Source organism: Phasianus colchicus, chromosome 7, assembly GCF_987193195.1.
Source record: "Phasianus colchicus chromosome 7, bPhaCol1.hap1.1, whole genome shotgun sequence".
Taxonomy (NCBI): domain Eukaryota; kingdom Metazoa; phylum Chordata; class Aves; order Galliformes; family Phasianidae; genus Phasianus; species Phasianus colchicus.
In genome coordinates, this window is record NC_143442.1 from 25122035 (window position 1) to 25137096 (window position 15062).

Genomic DNA, 15062 nt, shown 5'->3' on the forward strand with positions numbered 1-15062 from the left:
GCATTCAGTCCACGTGTCACCATCCCAGCTGGGCAAGGTGCTCAACCAGGGAGAGTAGAGGTGGGTTGGCCAGAGCTCAGTGCCACTGCTTTGGGGCCATCCGCAGCTGGCACAGAGCAATGCCTGGGTTGAGGAGGAGAAGGCTGTCGTGTTAAGTTAGAGCCCAGCCCTGCAGATCGGTTCTCCGTGAAGTATTTTTGGTTGTGTAGGAACAGTCCCTGTGGCAGCAGGCTGACCTTCACTGTGGAAGGAAAGCTTATTTGTGGGGTGCATTCTGTAGGATACTCTTCACCCCAAGGACACCGACACAGCAATATTATTATGATGTTACGCACGAGCTTTTATTTCCAAATGAAAAATGGAAATAGAGAATGCTCTCCACCTATTGATTCTTTGAATTTGCATACTTGGGTACATATGTTTGATGTCTGTCTTTGTGTGCAGCTGTTTGCCAAACGTGACAGGATTTGTTTTTTAAACCTGGGGGCGAGTTCTGCCCTGTGCATTTAAAATAAGATTCCTCTGAATTATTGAATATGTCAATAAATAAAGCAGGGGAAGCAGGCAGGGAAAAAACCCAGAGGTCCTTGGCAAAAGGAGGCTGTGGATGCTGGCAAGAGGCTGTTACAGCAGGAAAGAAAAAGAGAAAAAATAAAAGGGGGGCCAACTTAAAAAAAAAAGTGTAAAGGACAAAGAGTTGGATCGAATATCTGTGCTCTGCTTTTCTCTGGGTTGGATGGTAATTACAAGCTGGGCCCTGGACTGCTTTTCTTGTGTTCCTGTGAATTTAATTCCACCTTTAATTTCACCCTTGAGGGTGAAAGAGAAGTGGAATACTTGAACAGAAGCCAAAGTGGAGGGGGGGACAGCTGGGCTGTATCTGTGGGGTGGGAGCCACCAGCGCCCTGCAGCCAGGCATGGGGCAGTGCTGGGGAGAGAGCTGGGGACCAGCAAGGAGGAGGCATGCACACACCTTTCCAGAGAGTTTTAGCCTGCAACACAGCTGAGCAAAGAGGAGAGGAAAAGGAAGAGGAAGGAAAAGGTCAGTCCCCAGAGGTGCTCGCCCACAGAGCATGGGATGTGCAAGGCTGCAGCCACATGGATTTTGCACAGTCCATAGCAGCATGCTGTGTTTGTATTGGCTGTCACCAATTGGCTTGGATGGATGGCTCACCTGAGTGCCAGCCCTCCTGGTCACCCCATGGGTGTGTGCAGGAGGAGGGAGCTTCCTTGTGAGAAATCATTTTGCAGACAGGGTTGCCAGTGTTTGGGGCAAAGCATTTCCTTAAGCGAATAAAGTGAGGTAAGTTTGCTGTAACTGTTGTGAGTTGGGGTGAGTGACTGGTGTATATCAGGAACCAAAATACTGGGATTTTATCTTAATTATGTACAGCGTGAAGGAGGGAGAGAGGAATTGGGTACTGAGAGCTGTGTGCACATGGCTTGTGGGAATGGTCACACTGATCACTGCAGGAAGAAAAGCATACCCCGCTTGTGCATGAGGTATGCAGCACAGCCACCACCCCCAGCGTGTTCCCTCAGCAGAAGGAGTCCCTCTGATCAGCAGGGCTGGGAGCTGCATGCGGCTCCTCAGCCGCATGCTGCTGGGATCCCACAAATAAAACACGGCATTCTACAGAGCTCGTCATCCCATCCCCAAAATTGTAACATCCCTTGCACTCCTCTCAAGAGATCTTGCATGAGCAACCATTTAAATGAATGTTACATTATTTACAAGTTCTGCTGTTATTAAATTAATGTTACATTCATTGGAGTTTTTGTTTTGTTATGTTTTCAAGGCAGAGCTGTAATTTGAGCAACATATTCATCAAGTCGGAAATGGTGGCTCCAATTATTTTAACATTCATTTGCCCATTCAGCTTCCTCTACATCTGCTGGTTTCTTGGTGCAGCAGCGTGTCGGAGCTCTCGCGCACAGCCTGGCCAGGGACGTTTCTGTGCTGTTCAGCAGCAACATCTCCACGAGGGAGACAATGGGAAATGTTCAGTCTGGCACAGCTGAGGCTGCTGGAGCTCTGCTGCGAGGGCCATTAGGCATCGGTTGCAGCAGCAGTGCATCCCTGGGTATGGATTTCCTTTCTCTGCTGGCGCATCCCTCCTGGCTTCAGAGCATGGGAAGTTGAGACTGGCAACTTAAATTCAGGCTGAATAACGAGAAGAGTAAAAAAAATCCAGTAATTTTGCAGCACAGAAGCCTTCGTGCAGCAATCTCATGTGTGCATGGTAGTGATGCTCATCGGGATTATTTAAATCTGAAAGGATACTTTTGGTCACTGGGTAAGAGACAAAGCATCAGCCCCTCAGCAAGTGCTGAAAATAAGCCAGAAGAATAGCAAAAAAAAAAAAAAAAAACGTTTCATTGTTTATTCTGGTGCTTGAAGTGTAGGCTTTCCTTACATGACCATAAAATCTTGTAAACTATTAATGCTCCTCTCTTTGAAGCTACCTCCTATGCCCCCCAGGCCTCAGCTTCGGCCCAATCCTGCCACACAGCTCTGACAAGCACTGCTGGAGCACTGCCATGCCAGTCCTACACTTGTGGTTGTCAGAGCTCCAGTCCTCCTGGGCATGGGACTCTCAAGATGGTGTGGGTTTAAAAATAATCAATAACTGTGCTCTCTTTTCCCTTTGTCTGCTTTTTCAGTCTGTGAGACTCTCTTGAGCTAGTCCCTGCAATTATGAGAGCTACCTGTGTGCTTAGAGTTTTTTTCTTTCCCAGAGGAGATGGGAGATTTGGATGATTTTTGGCCTGCGGGAATTCCTGATGAAACCATGGGAAGAGATGGGCCATGGTGTGTGACTGTCCTTGTAGGACCATCCCTGCACTATATGGGGCTTCAGCCTTCAAAAGGAGCCCCCTTCTGTCTTGGTAGTGCTCTGAAGTGCTGATATCTCTCTGCTTTTGTCTGTGCACATCTCATTTTTCAGTTAGATATTTGCAATCAAATGTATGCAGTTCAGTCATTCAGTATGGCTGGATGGAGCCAGGCACAGGTAGCACCTCTCATTCCACTGAACCTAGGAAAGGATATGGATAACCTTCACTGAAAGGCAGAACATTCAAAACCGTTATTCAAAATTGGGTTTTGCTGGGTACCTCCTCTTTCTAAGCAAGGGACAGTACAGTACAAAGCAGTGCTGGCCAGCTGCAGGTTCTCCATGGGTGCAGCCGCCCAGGGGTGGCAAGGCCAAATGTGGCAGGGAGCTGCTCAAAGGGGAGCACGGTGTGAGGCAGGCAGGATGGCGGTGCTCAGAAAGATGATGAAATGTGGCCCTGCGAGACCCTCAGCAGCGGCTTGTCGGATGTGCCTCTGCTCTGTTCATTAATCTGCGATAATTAGACTTTATTTGCAGAGGTTAACAGCAGTGGCACATGGTAATTAACCACTCATTCCCCACTAAAGGAGTCATAAAGCTGCTTGCGTGACGCTGGTCTGGCTGTGGGTATTTTTGGTGCTGGTGGGTGCTCTAAGGGGGTGATTCGCCCCTAAAACACTCATCTGTGTCTGGCCCACTCTGTGCCGGGGCTGCAAGAGGGGTGGGGGGCAAGCAAACACAAGTCCTCTGCTGCTTGCTCTGTGGCACCTCGCTGGCCAGCTGGGAGCTGTTATTTCCCTAGGGCAGGAGCAATACTGCTCAAACACCTGCTGCTGCTGCGGGCAGTAGCGTGCCCCCAGTTTTGTAGAGCACTGCATATGGCGTTAAAGCTGGGACCAGCCCAGGATTAGGTAAAATGGAGCAGAAGTGCGGATTTTGGACAAGATCTCCCCCTCCCCTTTCATTACTTCTCCCTCCCTTTCCCCACATCCCCCTCCAGCAAAACCAAGCTAATTAGCTGAATAGATGAGGATAGGCCAGGCGGGGAGAAGCCCCGTTGCGTGCCCTATATTAGTAACCCATGTGGGAGCAGCTGGATTGGAGAGAGATTGAAAGGGAAAATTGTAGGTGCGGGTTGAAGGAGAAGTGGGATAAGCTTTTCCCTGACATGGCAATGATGTCATCCTTCTCCAGTGCCGGCCAGCAGCACCGCATCCATCTCCTGCAGTGTGATGACCAGCAGGGAACCTCTTGCTCAGGGACTTCAGCCCTATGCTGGTGCTGCACCCTCCTCCCCAGCAGGGCAGGCACAGCCAGACACCTCACAGCAATTCGGAGGAAACCCAAAGAGGTGCCCAGACACAGCCCCACCGGAAAGAGTGCCCACGGGAGGGGTCCAGTGGGAAGTGGGCGGCCGAGGCAGGGGTTTCAGTAGGCACCCTGTTGTGTCTGTGTTTCTCTCTGAAGCAGCACCACTCTTCCCTACAGTTGTGTGCCAGCAGTGGGTCTGCCTGATTTCTGTTCCCCTTTCCAGGAACCACTCCAACAGAGGCAGTGTTTGTTTGCAATTACTGCCTTTGCCCTGGAATGGGGAGCCTGCTTCAATTATCAAGCAGGTGAGTGCAGCTGGCAGCTGCAAAACCTGTGGATGCTGGAACATCCCCTTGGAAACACTCAGCCCTTGTCTGTGTGTCCCATGTCCTACTACCAGCTTCCATATTGCTTCCATAGGAAAAATCACGTGGGGAAAATAGCTCACAGATCCAGGACAGCTTTTGCTGATCCTACATCTTACTGCTTCGTTTCTTCCTTTGCTTTCCCAGTAGCCATCCCTCACAGCTTATTTTACTGCCTGCTCTTCCTTTCCTGGACCATGCTGTGGTTGTAATTCTGTGCATTTGCTGTACCACCTCCTGTTAAATCTCTCAAGCATTAGTTTGTTTTGTGCTCACACTGCCTTGCATGTCTTCATTTCACATATTCTATCCATTGTTTCAACTATTTGGAGTATCGGATGAGTTTATCAACTTCTTTCTCCTAAGTGACAGGACATGAGAGCTTCCACAGCTCTAACACAAACCTTTCCAGTTCACAGGTATGTCATTGTACTCAGAAATTAAAAACAAAAAATTCTTCTGAATTAGACCAAAGCTGAAAAAATAGCAGTTTCCTCTGAAATGGACGAATGTTGTGAGTAAGGCTGGGAGGCTCTTCAGCTCCTGGCTCTGGGCACACACACCAGAACACAGTCATGTCTTTACAGGTTTTTTGGGGGGCCTTCAGCGACAGTTCTTCAAACAGGAGAGATTACATCTCTCAGACTGACATTTTTCAATGACTTTTTGATTAGCTGCAGAAATTAATGCTTGCATCTGAAGGAAAAACATAGATGGGTATATCTGTAGTGATGAGAATGAGCATTTGGTCGGGAGGACAGTTCTTCCCCAGCATTGCTGACAGGGCTCAGGGCTCCCGTGGTCCAGGATTTCCTCTTACCATCTGTCTCATCAAAAAAGGCGATGCAGATCCCAGCACACAAGGCTCAAGTGCAAAAGCAAAGTGCCAGGCTAGTGCTGTTTCTCCCCAGAAAGGGGCTGTGTGCTGTGTTACCTGCACGCCCATAGCTTGGGGGTCTCAGTTTAGATCCTAGCCTGCAGTGTCATGGTTCCATCTGCAAACCCTCGAGGACTTTGTTTGGGTGCTGCTGTGCCTGTCTGTTCTCCCACCAACAGGCACTGCACCAAGGGATGCCTTCTGCTCTTCACTCATGTGCTCCCACTGTGTAGTTTACTGCTCAGGGAGGTGGCTAATGATTGAACCATCCTCAGCCACACCTTACCACCTCTGCTTTATAGGGGAGTTGTGGCTGACCCTCTTTAAGTTGTCAGCAGGGCAAGGGCTCATTGCTCTAGCTGTCATGGCTCTGCCCAGGGCAGGCTTTATCCCAGGCCTTACGCTGCTCCAGCAGGGCATAAGTCAGACCTGGGCTGTGCCACCTCCCTTCTGCCAGTTCATTTTTTGTCTGAAGTGGAACGTGAGAGTAATAGGAACTACACTGGGACAGCAGAGATGTTTAGTGGTGAGAGCGCTAACACAAACTCATCGTCTGAACTACAAGTTTTTTTCTGGGAAAAGAAAATATATATAGAAATGACCTCAAATAAAAACCACTCCTTTGTGAGGTTTGCAGGATGAAAATTATTCCAATGTTTCAATTTTCACTTCATGAAAACAGTTTCCCCATTTTCCGACCAGCTATTGCAAAAGGATTTGCCATTAGTAACAGAAGAAGCCTCACATCTGGTCGAGGTTTCACCATCAGACAAAGGGAAGGACGTCAGCGAGGCATTAAATGTAGATAATGGATTATCAACAGGGAAAGCAGCCCTTGGGGGGTGGGTGTGGGGCGGGGAGTGGGGCTGGGCGTCCCGAGGCACAAAGGCGGCCAAGTGAGATGTGGGAGGGCTGTGCCTGGCTCTGGGGCTCGTGCTGCTTCTGGGGGCGGCTGGTCCCCTGATGCCTGCCAGACGTGGCCTGCAGGGAAGAAATGAAATATTAACTGGTTCCTGCTCTCAGACCTGCATGAGGAAGATGAGCGAACCGGGAGGGAGACTGGCGGAGCCAAGAGAACAGTAGGAAGCCAAGCACAAGCCAAGCGATAAATTATTAGTGAGCATGAGTAGGAAAGCTTTCAAAGGCAGAGTTGACAGGGACACAAGCGAAATCCCCAGGGTAAGAAGGAGCCTTTACTAAACTTAGCGTAAAACCCAATAAACACTTTAGGTGTGTTTGGAGAGCAGCCCTGGTTTTGGCAGAGGGCAAGTGGAAAGGATCAAGAAGCCAACGAAATGCCCAGAAGGAAGTGGCAGGGAGCTCTTGTGGAGCTGAACAGCTCAGAGAGAGGAGGAAACTCAGCAGCTTTTATGCTGCCATGCAAGACCCCAGAGCCAGAAGCAGCGTACCTCTCTGCAAAGAGCTTAGTGCCTGATGGAGATTTGCCCAGCATCTGCAAAATGGGCTGAAGAGCTGTGCAGAGATAAATAGAAAACCAGGACAGAGAGGTAGTGCCTCATGCTGCCTCACCGCTGACAGTGGAAGCAGTTCAAGTTAAGGATTTGCATCCTGTGAAAGATGGTCCCTGGTCCAGATCCTCCTGATGTCAACAAGGAGCCTGGCCCCAGCAGAGTCTGGTCAAGTTGGCTTGGGTCTGGTGAGAGCTCATCCCCCATACACAAGTGGCAGAAATCAAAAGGTGTCTCAGAGGTCTGTGAGAGGTCTGTGTGTCCCCAGCTGCCTAAGCATCTGGGAATCTCAAACTTTAAACACAGGCATCATCATGAGTGCCTCTGTCCTGCTCCCAGGCAAGAGCAGGGGCATCCCACATGGGTTTGCCCACATCCTGGCAAAGATGAACAAAGATCTGCAGCATCCACATTTGTGCTGCCCTTCCTCTGCCTTCCCAGGACTTCCCTGCCATGAGGTGGCTGGAGGACATGTGGCAGGGAGATGTGGGTGTTACTGCAAGGATCTGGCCTTTTTAGCAATAGATGTTAAAGGTGTTAGTAACAAACCAAACAGGAACGCAGGACAGTAAATGGCATGCTCTGGTCACCTTTCCAATGCTCAGCCAAACCATTGTAGCCAAACTGTTTATGAGTTATTTTGTCCCCCTAGAGTCTTGAAGTTAAGCAGGGATCCAAATTTTCTAATGCGTGAAACATAGCTTTGTAAAAATACATATGTCCAGATCTTTTTTTTTTTTTTTTTCTTTTTTTCAGCACAGGGAAGTGAACACTGGGCACGAGCCCAGATTTTATTTGCCTTTGTGGGTCACCTTTAGGAATTGAACAAATGGAGGATCTCATTATTAAAATAGAATATGACTGGAAACTTCATCAGTGGCTGTGCTCACCTTGGCATTCCTCCGACCCGTGACAGAAAAGACCTGGAGCTTCACAGCACAGTGTTGTCCAGGAGTTTGCACAGGCTGGCTGGGAAAGGGCTCCGGACACCCATTCATCACTATGGACTCCCTGTATCGAGGAGATGCACCATGACCTTTGCAAGGAAAAAGCCCTGTTCTTGACACAAAGGAATGATGAGAGGCAGCAGGGGTGACCAGCATAGGGGCTGACCTTGTGTCTTCTGGTGCCTGGCTGCTGGCAGCAGCTGTAAGATGCCTAAGCTGTCCCTGTGCCCTGTCTCCATGCATCACGAGGTGGGAGCTGCCGCATGGTCAGCCCAGGCTCACAAGGCCTGTTTTGGCACAAGGATTTTGTCCTGGCCAAGCCAACCTTTTTATATCCTCCAAAGACGTCTCTTCTTCCCTGCAAAATTTCAAGCCATGCCGTTGCAAGCCTGAGGCAAGTGGGACCATGGTGAACACCACAGGTGCAGGACTAAGTGCTGCTCCCACAGGATGCCGGCACTGCTTCTCAAAGCCTGGCCAGGCTGGCCAAGTGCATGCCTCCCCCTTACTTACGTCCAGAGAACAAATTAAATAAATCCTGGATGCAACAAGATTTATAACTTAATTGGCTGGCTGTAAAAAGTTATTTCCCTTTTCAGCCCTTGTGCAGTCGAACCACCCCTCCTCTCCTCATTTATCTCTTGCTGTGAATATCTGATGGCTGACTGTAAGATGCAATGTAAATACCCAAATTCTTTCTCCAGGACAGGCATGCTGGCAGTCCCCTGCCCAGGGACACCACTGTTCTGCTCTGCTCTACCCTCCTCTCCCCTGCAAGAAGCTGTGGGGCTCACACATGGTCAAACCAGGAAACACATCCTGGTGGTGTCACAGTGGATATTGGTCTGTAGGAGAAAAGGAAGAGTTTCCTTATTTCTTACTCAAGCCAGCTACCAACTCTGCAAATAAATGGACACTGTGGTCAGTGCTATTGTCCAGATCAGGTCTGGCTTAAATAAGGTCTTAAATAAGACAGAGCAGCAAAAATGAAAGACCTGTGGTCCTGGTCCTCACTCTCTGGCTGTTTGTATGCCCAGATTTGCATAGATTTTCTTGTGCAGCACAACCTGCCTGCTCAGCAGCCTGCCTGTAAGACATGTTTCTCAGCATCCCTGTGTTCTCTCATCCCAGCAGCCACTCACAGCCCAGCCCAGCAGCCCCTGCAGGAGGACGCATGTGCTCCAGCACCCACCATGTCCTGAGCCCACTGTCTCAAGTCTTGAGTGCTGCACTTGGAGACAGGCTGTGCTGAGATTTCAGAGCGCCTGGCTGACTCCATCCAGATTAATTATCAGTGCCTAGGAAAAAGATCTCACGTCAAATTGGTGGGAATTCAGCTTTGTTTTCCCCATGCTTGGCCTCCTGCCAAGGGAGCAGAGCAAAACCAGCGCTGCCTTCCCTTCCTTGCAGAAACCTACAGTCACTCTGACACAATTAAATAAAGACTCAGTGGTGCAGGGCATTTAAAATACAGTGGTGCTTCCCTTCCATCCATCACGCCATTATGGGGAAAACAAAGCCCGTCACCAAAACAAGGCAAGCAAGATGCCCTCTGGAGCAGTGCGGCAGTGATGGACCCATGCACACAGGGCAACCCCATTGCCGAACTTTGTCTGAGGATATGGGGTACTACAAGGTCCCAGCACGTCCCTATGTGGGTACATTGCAGCCTGCGCCGGAGGCTTCTGGGGTATAAATAATTCAAGAGCCGCGAAGAGGATTTCTCCCTCTGCCTCCCTCTCTGGCTTGTAACAAATGCTAATTTAATCAATCGGCAGTAAATCTGGCTGCTTGCTGACTCATGGCAGACGGTGCCCCTGCGGACTGGAGCAGCAGCTTTGCTATCTCATTTGGAAACGAACAATGTGGGAGCCAGCTTCGTTGCTTTTCACCTTTTCCCGGTTTTCCTCGAGTTGGTACAAAGCGGAGATGATTGCAAAACGCATCCAAGGCCGTCGGCCGTGGGATGCTGAGCTGCAAATACCGAGAAGGAAGGTGCATGGGGCATCGCTCCCAGCTCCTGGCTGCTGCAGGTCCCCAGTCCGTTGCACGTCGGCTTCCACGCCCATGCAGCTCCCTGGTGCAGCAGCAGCAGCTCTGGCCAACCTGCAGAAAGCAGCAGGACAGTGCTGTCTGGGAAGGAATATTAACATTCTGATTATGATTAAAGCAATTTCACTTATCTGTAATGTTTATCAACCTCCCATAACCTTTTGACCCACAGAAGAGTGGGTCAGGGAGCAAGCTGGGAGGCCAAGCTGAAAACTATACAGTGAAGTGTTTTCCCAAATGAAAGTCAGTTTGCAACAAAATGGATTTTTTTTCTGCTTGATCGTGTCCATTTTTGCTTCCGAAAAATCAATGACAGCTTAAAAAAATTAAAACATCTCCTCAAATGTTTGCTGCAGGGGAAGAGGGAAGCCCATCCCTGATGAATGCAATGTTTTCATCAGATAAAACCTATTAATACTAGCTATAAAGCTTTTACTTTGTGGGTTAAAAAAAGTCCTCCAATGGCCTTTTTTTTTTTTTTTTTTTTTTTATTTGCTGAGAGCAAGATCAGTGTGTTTATCTGCTACAATCTCTGTCTGCAGACTTAGCTACACCTCAGCAGCAGATGGAGCCTTTTACTCCGTAACTTCCCACCATAGAGACTTGGTGGGGTGAGGGGCTGAGACCAAGGGAATCAGCAGGGCCCCCGCGGGGCTGGGTCTGCATGGGGTCTGCACAGGGCATGGGCATGGGCCACATCTTCTGCATCCCAAGTGGCATCCAGCAGTTAATTAGCAACAAAACCCAGCAACACACTGATCTTTGGTTGTCATCTGCCTTGATACTGGGCAAGGATCAGGGCTGTGAAACAGCAGCACCCTCAACCGCTTGCTGCAGAAAGTTCCCATCCAACACATTGATTTTGTATTGCACTGCTCCCTACACGGTGTGCAATCTTTGCTCAAAAAGCTTTTATTCAGCTGATCAGCAGAGTTGTCTGCTGCAGCATGCCTTAGGGCTCTCATAAATGAAAGAATTATAAACGTATATTAATAAATTACATCCTCTATTTGCCAACAACTCCTGCCCGGCGCAGGCCTGGGTACCATCACAGGCAACACTATCACTGCCAGCATCTCCTCTTGCAGAATTTTGTCTCCCTTTCCTCCAGCATGATGGTGCACAGGGCAAACACAGCCCATTGAAGCAGTGTGTTTTCTATCCCTGCCTGCACCTTTAGTACTGTGTAGTAATGAGGCCATCCATATCTATGCAAATCACTCCTGGGAGAAAACATATGCACGACAGAATTTCTGTATGATTCTTAAAACATGCTTTTAAACCCTCACGTAGAAATGTGGATTTCTTCTAGACTGTGGCACTCTGAAGGGGAGCTGCATGGCAATTAAAATGCTACCGTTGTTCTGTTTCAATTAGAAGTCCCCTTAATTGCCAAGTCTTCAAGGTTTTTAAGCTAGCCTCTGGTGAAAGATGGCAGCAGTGTGCACTGATGGATGGTGTTCACGTGTCCCCTTACACCGCAGAAAACATCACAACAGTTACCCTGCTGCAACCACATTAGACTATCATGTCTTGTTTCTTTATTTCTTTTGTCACTCGTGTTCATTACCCAAGAGCTCGGCTGCTGTTCAACAAAGCACTTAAGGCCCTGCTTGATTTGTGCTGAAGTCAATTCCCTTTGCAGTGCTGCAGCATGTCTACATTAAGGATCCACATGGAAACCACACATCTTTGCTCGTGTCAGCCCTCTCAGGCCTGCCGACCTGGAAGAGAAGACTTACTGCCCAAAGCACTGCAAAAGTATTTATTAAATTTTAAAAAAAAGTAATAAGGGTATTCTCCAAACTGCTGAGTCCCTTTGTGGCCCAAACAGCCGCCTAATTCATGCCAGTGCCTGGCACAGGAGGCACAAGTGCTTTGCTGCTCTTTCTCATTTCAGTCCCATTGCTGGTGGCACCTGTTAGCGTCAATCCATTACTCAGAGAAGTTCCATCAGCCATATCTATTGGCTTCAGCCAAAATGCCCCAAACTCTGTGGCATGGTGAATCTTTCCCTAACGAGGTCCGTGTCTGAGCACGGTGGCTGGGCTTAGGCTCCCAGTATCCCTTCTTTGCCAGCCCAGCAGGGCAGCTACATGGCGATGCTCGCAGGCTGGGAATGGAGCTTTGTGGCAGCGGATGCTCTTGGTGGTGCCTTAGAATTTTTATGATTCTAACTGAATAGAATCATAGAATCATTGAGGTTGGAAAAGTCCGCTAAGATCATCTAGTCCAACTGTAAGTTGTTTGCAAAGGAGCATGCATCTCCAAGGGATGCCAAGCAGGTGATCTTTCTCAAAGCTCCCGTGCTGGGGAGGGCCAGAGCAGCCATGGTGGCAGTGCTGGACACCTCAGTGACAACTGGTTGGAGTGACGTGCCTGTATCTTGCTTTTCCAATGCCCTGTCATTCAGCCGCAGGCATTTTGATAAGACAACAGCTCCAGCTGGAGCGTGCTAAAGCAGCAGCACACTGTAAGCACACAAAGCCGCTACCACTCTCACACGGCTTGCACAGGGTGTGTAATGAGAGCTGCCAGGAGGTCCGGCTTGGAGGTTTTGTAACAATGCCTTGCAAATAATCGGTGCTTGCACATCTCCTTTCACTATGAGGCGCTAACACTTCTTCGCATGTGTTCTCCTGGTAATTGCACAGGGAATGGACACATTTGGTCCTGTTGTCTGCTATGAATAATGCATAGTGAAGGAGGGGGGGCAAAAGCGCTGAGCCGCTCACGTTTAGATGGACTTTCTTATCATTGTTATTTAGATGTCGTAGCCATTCTTTGCCTTTGTGGCTGCAGAAGTGTACTGTTAAGGAGCGGGAGAAAGCAGCAAAGCAAAAAATAAGCCACAGACTAAAACTAATCTGAGATTATCCATGCAAATTGGCAGCTGAGATTCAGTGTGAAAATCTAACCCCAATAGAAATGACTGAGATTATTTCTGCTGAATGTTGGTTTTCTCCTGACTCACTAAGCTGTGCTGGTGGAAAATCCTCCCATCCATTCTTGTTTAGTTTAAGGAACATTAATAATCTTAAACCCATGGCAGCAGGCACAGGGATCCGTGCTTAGCACATGCTGCTGGCTGCTGCTGCTGCTCAGCTCACAAAGCAGAGGCTTTGCCTTCACTACTCGATATTTCTCATATTCACCTTAAATCAGGTGGTTATTAAGCACAGCCTGCTCTTTTCTTTCTACTAGCTATTTCCTCTTAGAACTCCCACTCACAAGTCAAAATCCAGGAAACCTAAAGGCTAAGCAGGATGCCTGTGGAAAATACAGACAGTGTGTATTTGCAGGCTGAGTTGAGAATATCTTGTACCAGGCAGTGCTCTGGATGTGTCTGGATTGTGCCTTTGCCACACTGCACAAAATAGGAACATCTTTTGGGGATGTGGATGTGCCGGTCCTGCTCAGCATGAGCAGCTGGGGCGACTGCAATGCAATAGTGACTCCCAGCTACACAGCTCATTGTGCTGCCAGTCCCAGGGAAAATCCAACGTGCTGGTTAAGAGTTTACAATGCACTGGTTTGCAAAGATCATCAGAGAGCGCAACAGTTGAAACCAGTAGCGAGTTTCCATCTTTATCCATTTATTAATACAAAGAGCTTTAGTTCCCTGTGGCAAATTTTCCAGAGTCCCTTTGGAGATGCTGTGCCTGGGTGCAGCTCAGGGCTGAGTTTTGCTTTGCGCTCACTGTGAACACACACCAGCTACCATGGCACTTGGAGCAATGCCCCAGGCTGCTCAGCACCAAATACCCGCTCTCACTTCACCTGCAGAATGAGTTCATGATGAATATCATGCACACCTGACCAGAGCAGCCACTCAGTGTGGGGTGGTGGTGAGGATAGGGACAGCCACCCCACGCCACCACCATATGCTCTTAGCATCCTATCCCATGTGGCTTGGGGGATGGTTGGGAGGGGAATGAACGCTTGTGACTTTTCTAGTGTTTTTCAGGGTTTTTTGGGCCCAACTGCTTTTAATTACATTAAAATCCCAGATATTTGGACTCATTCCACTGCTAACTGAAAAATGAGGGGGCTGGAAAGGCTTATGTGAAAATGTTGTTAACATATTCCTCTTCCCACTCTCTGCGCTTCCTCCAAAGTGCCCTGAAAACTCCAGAAATGCCAATCAGTGCTAATGAGCCCATCATATCTGTGCAGGGAAACACAAGATGGGAAGCGGCTGCACCTGACTGAGCATAGACCTGGGCCTTGCAGCAGCATAGGATGCCATCACCTCCATCAATTCCCGCATGCCACCGGGCTGTGGCTGGGGGGGGTGGATCCACGCCTTGGGGATTTTGCTCTCCCATGGCTCTCTGCAGGTTTCCCTCGCTCACTGCTGCTTCACCTGCTCTGTGCAAGTGTATCTGTTGACACAGCATTATTTTTTAATCCCACAAGACAGCCAGCTTTCAGGAAAAGCTTTCAAAGAGCTGCCAGTTCTTGTACCAGAAACGTGGGAAGAAAATAACATTTCTGCCCCCCCTGCTGGTACCTGCATACCCCACCACGTGCCATCAATCACACACCGGTACTGCCTGGCTCAGTTCAGGGCTTTCTCCTTATAGAAATTCCCTCAAAGTCACTAATGCCATTAGTTAAGTGTTTCAGAGGCCTGGACCAGCCTGGGAAGAAGCCCCTGGACAGGACTGTGCAGGGGACCACGCTCTGGGCTGATGCACTTTGCCACGTCCATGGCTGATACTGAGATTTGACAGCTCCACACTGCAAGGACAGCAGGAAGCTGGGGCTGAATTTGGCAACGCATCTCACCAGGAGATCTTCACCAGATCTTCCTCCTGTGTGTTAAATACTGACTGCTGGGTCCACCAGTGAAGCAAAATTGCTGTAAGGTGGGAAGAAAGATGAGGACTGAAGTGCCAGCTCACTCATGTTGGGTCCAGTGAAGCATCCCATGGCCCCAGTGTGTCCTGCACCCATGGCCGCATCCTGCAGTGCCCAGCTCCCCCCAGGCTGTCATCCCCAAATGAGAGGAGTCCCACCGGGGCTCATTACTACTCCTGGCTCCTTACCAGCAATTAGCTCAGCATGGCTGGTTGCATTTCTGCACAGCACAGGCTGTCATTATGGGCTAGGCTGGTAGTAATTCTGGCTGCTGTATTTCCCTGGCATTTCCCACCATAAAATCTTGCTTTTGGTCACCCACAGCCTTGCTCAACTTTAAC

At 49.1% G+C, this 15062-nt stretch overlaps 1 long non-coding RNA gene across 2 annotated transcripts in view; it reads left to right on the forward strand.

Moving 5' to 3' along the window:
• LOC149917282 (uncharacterized) overlaps positions 1 to 15062 on the forward strand; it is a 39949-nt gene that overhangs the window by 11995 nt on the left and 12892 nt on the right. The window contains exon 3 of one of the 2 annotated variants that reach the window (XR_016468351.1): positions 7616 to 8998. The exons of the other annotated variant lie outside the window; for it this stretch is intronic. This is a non-coding gene — a long non-coding RNA (uncharacterized LOC149917282). Of the gene's footprint in view, positions 1 to 7615; positions 8999 to 15062 lie in introns of those variants that run through there. 2 annotated transcript variants of the gene reach the window in all.